Raw genomic sequence first — 4,538 nt, forward strand, 5'->3', positions numbered from 1 at the left:
ATCTTGTTGGTTAGGGAGCGGAGATTTGCTAGGAGGATAGATGGGAGTGGAGTCCGTGTTCCTCTCTGGCATAGCCTGACTAAAGCGCCCGCACAGTTGCCACGCAGGCATTTGTTCCAGGTCCCGTAAATGGCAGCTGCGCCTCTGATGAGAATGTCTACACAACATTATTCGTTCACAAGAATCGGAGAAAGGTAGTTTAGTGTGAGTTGTCCAATATTTAACAGTTCTTCTCTGGTAAAAGTAATCTGGAATGGGTTGCAAGAGACTGACAAAACAAAGAAAAACAACAAACACAAGAGAGTGTAACCAAGGCTGCCATCGTTGTCGGCGCCATCTTACTTACTTTCACTTAATCATCTACTTCAGTGGAAAAATGTTTTAACATGTCATACAGCTTTTGAGCTTTGGTTCCTGTAATACCTTACCTGTAATCTTTAATTGGACAGTTCTGAATAACGAAGGAGTCCGTCTTTCTTCATTTAGTGCTGATTTATTTTAAACCACAAGCAAAATTACAAAACACAACCCGGATTGTTCCTTCCTCCAGAGAACACACATACTCTGGCTGCTGGAGAGAGGAGCCCCGGAAGAAGGAGCCTGATACATTTATCAGTTTTTGGGCTAACCCCTTACACAGATGAAGTCAGTCCACAGACTCCATCTCTTATCTAAAGCTCCACAGGCTTGGAGCAGCTGGTCATAACAAAATGAGGAATTTCAATTGTGTGTGTGTGTGTGTGTGTGTGTCTCGTCACGTGGTGCTTAGCTAAGACATTCATTCAGACATAATATGCTAACACAATTTTTAATACAAGAAAACAATTGGTGTCATGGTAATTGTAGCTCACATTTCAGAATCAACACTGTCTCTAACCTTGAAACAGAGAAGACTGAGCAGACTTTGAATCTTACTAAATTGCATTACTAACACAAGATTCTGTTAAGGTAGCCCCCCTCACCAGGAGGGTGAGGGAGAACTGAGGTTGGACTCAAGATGGCTGACCCAGGTGCTAGGGGGGGGAGGAAATCAGAACAAACAGGTGAACCATGGGACTGATGGAAAAAAAAACCAGGAGAGTGGGAGGATGAGGACGAACAGGTGAAAAAAAAACAAAAAGAGTGGCGAACGACAAATGAAAAGCAACCGCACAGGAACTGTCAGGGGGGAAAAAAAAAGTCTAATGCCACTTTGCTACACTTAAACACAAAACATACCACGAGATCCACCGCACAGGAACTGTCAGCGAGGAAGTCTCCATAAATCAAACACAAAACATATAACCGACGTACAAAATGTAGTTCACAGCCCAGGAACTGTCAGCGTGGAGAACAAAGACGTCTAGCCAAAAACGTAAAAGAGACGTATCAGAGACGTAAAATCCATGTTAATAAGTGGATAACCACAAATTTTGACGGTTGACGGTCTTCACGAAGGCTGTTGAACACTATCACATGTGTATCCCATAGCAACAAGTGCTACTGGGAGAATTCGGTGTGAAACAGTGCTCCTCAGGCAGAGCTTTCTTTGGTTCTGGGGGCTGGGCATAGCCTATGGGTAACTTTATTATAGCATTTAGGGTGATGGCGTATTCAGTGGAATTAAAACAGAACTGTTGATTGGGAGAACCCCAAGCGATCATGCGCACTAACTTAGTTGGTGTAGAAGCTTCCTGATCAGATCATCCGGTTCTGGGCACAGGCCATTTCAATTGAAATGCCAGTCACGTGTGCATAATTTTCAATATGTCTGCAAACATTGTTCAAGAGTGGAAAATTTGCAAACCTGACTATTTGGGGTCAGTACTCTATAAGGTTTTGTTTAAATGGTTAAATACGGTTCCTAAAGATAAGCAAGATAATGCAGAAAAACCAGTTTATTACTTGGGTCCTGCAGATGCAAAAAAAGGGCATCTTTGGGAACAGTGACAGTCCTCCCGCACAATGGGATGCTATAGGACTATTTTTGAGGCAAGCCTCTCTTGCTGCTGTGAAAGCTAGACAGGAAGTTAAGACCTGTACCTTCTTGACAAGGAACAAAACAGAAGCCAGATTGAACAAGCAGAGGGTTTCCTTGCTGATTGTACATGCTTTTTGGAACATTTCAAGTGTTTTCAGTCTCCTTCAGGCAGTTCAAGCAAGACACAAGGTCCAGTTTATGTTAATTCTCTGAGTGGCACAGTAGTTCCAGTGCAAGATGCATATTCTGGCTCTGATCATAAAGTGCAGTTCAGACACACACAGCCGTCTTCCCCACAATCTCCACGTGGAGAGCGGAAGTTTATATTAAAGAGTGGCTTATCTAGACAGATGCCACAAAATGCAACACAGGGCATAGCGCCCCTGGTGGTTGTACAGGGAGGAATTTTTTCACACAGCATCAGTTCCAGGAAGTAAAACTAACAGAATTAGAGAACAGAATTATCTAAATGAGTTAAAATCTGGCTGTTTAGACCAGTCCACAACTCCAGTTGTCGGGTCATGTGCTTCTGCCTCTGTCACAGAGGAGGAAGAAAGGCACTTTTGTGATGCTTCAGTGCCAGCAATGTCTCATGGTAGTGATTCCAGCTGGGATGGTACAGTGCATGATTTCTCATCACAACATATGCAGAGGGGGCACTCCTTTTAGCTTCCAAGACATGAGCATGTTATCAAGCATAGAATTGATGGCAAATACTACTGGGGATCATGATAATGTTGCACTCCATACTGAAATTCATCGGCTCTGGCTGGTGATATGCCAGAAATTCCCAGTACAGGTGCGCTCTGTTAAGCTGTGTAGAATTCCACCTCAAGAGGGTGAGAGAGGTAGTCAGTATTTGCTCAGAGTGTGTGAACTCTTGTAGAATCACAGTGGTGAACCTGACTGTTTTTAAATCACTGCTCAAAATGCATTTGTATTCACTGGCTTTTAACAATGATACTGATTTATGTGTTTGTTTGGATTATGCATTTTTGCTGGTATTTTACTGTGTAGATGTTTTATCTGGTTTTATTTATAAAGAAAGTTTATTTATTTTTATTATTTTTACATTTTACTAGAAAGCACCTTATAACGTAGGTTTAGAAAGGTGCTATATAAATAAAGTTTGCTTGCTTGCTTGGTGAGGACCCAGCTGTCAGTGACACCATGGGGGTGCTATATTGCAGTGCTGTGGAGGCTTCCCTCCCAGCATCCATACAGCATCTTCTGAGACAGGTGATGGGACTCAACACATTTACCTTTGTGCAGTGGTCAGCTTATGTTACTCAGTATAAGTATGACAATGAGCTGGAAAAGAAAAGAATGTGAAGGAGCTTTCTTCTTTGCAGGCACAGTTAGCTAAAGCGCAGTTGAAGGAAATACGAGACAAAGTTAATCAGACTAAAGCTTCAGCTAACCAAATGCCTGTGCAGAATGCTCTACAGCCATATGCACAGCAGCAACCCTTTGTTCAACAGCTGACTGCACCACCTTATCAGTGGGATTCTGCTCCCATGTACTGTGGACCTCAGTACCGTGACAGACCACTGGGAAGAGGTCAAGGACCTCGAACTCTCAGAAGAGCTCTGCCAAGAGATGACAGATGCTGGATTTGTAACGAAACATTGGTCGCGTAAATGTTCCTTTTCATATCAGCAGTTGCAGGGTGCACCGCGATATCAGCATCAGGTCTACTCACCTCCACAGGATGGATATGTTCAGCAGTTCCCACCATCAGCCCAACATCAAGCACCTGGCTCACGCCAGTTGCCTCAACATTAGGGATGCCCAGAACCGGTAACAGGTGACTCACTGTGTTCCCAGGAAATGTTTCTTGAACCACTAATTAAGGTAACCATCAATAGTTAAGATCACATGTATGGTTGACACAGGAGCCCATTATTCCACACTTAATATGACACTCCCAATTTCAAGGCATACCATACCTGTTGTTGGCTTTTTGGGACACACAGAGGGGCCGCTTTCCAAAACAGTTCAGTGTAAATGGAATAATCTGTCCTTTTATCATTCTTTTTTGCTTTCCCCCTCCTGTCCTGTTAATCCTTTGGCTCGTGACATAATGTGTTCACTAAATGTGACAATTGTGATGTCCCCGTGCCATGTTGACATCACTTTTCCTGATGACTCTGTGCAACTCCAAAAGCAGCGTTCAGATAGATGTTACAAACCACATCCTCAGGCATGGACCTGCCTCTTGATTCTTCAGCTGAGGTGTGGTGGGGACTTGTGATTGTACCTGAAAAAACAGATTTGTGGGACACCTTCAAGCAATGGCTTCCATGGATTTCCATCCTCCACAAATACACAGAACTATTCTCTATACGGGGACAAGGACTATGATGCTACGTAGGATGGCTTCCTTCAGGGAATAGAGACATCCCAGAGGACAACCACAGTTGACATTCAACAATTGTACATTGGGCCTCAGGGAGTGGCAGCTTTGGCTGCACTGCCCATTGAAGTTCAGGACTTGTATGCCCTGTCTGAAAATTCAGCTCCTCATATCACTTTGTTAGTGGGTGAGGGAGGTGAAGCTAAGAATCTTGGTCCCATG

This window comes from Monopterus albus, unplaced genomic scaffold (assembly GCF_001952655.1).
Source record: "Monopterus albus unplaced genomic scaffold, M_albus_1.0 scaffold81.1, whole genome shotgun sequence".
NCBI lineage: Eukaryota > Metazoa > Chordata > Actinopteri > Synbranchiformes > Synbranchidae > Monopterus > Monopterus albus.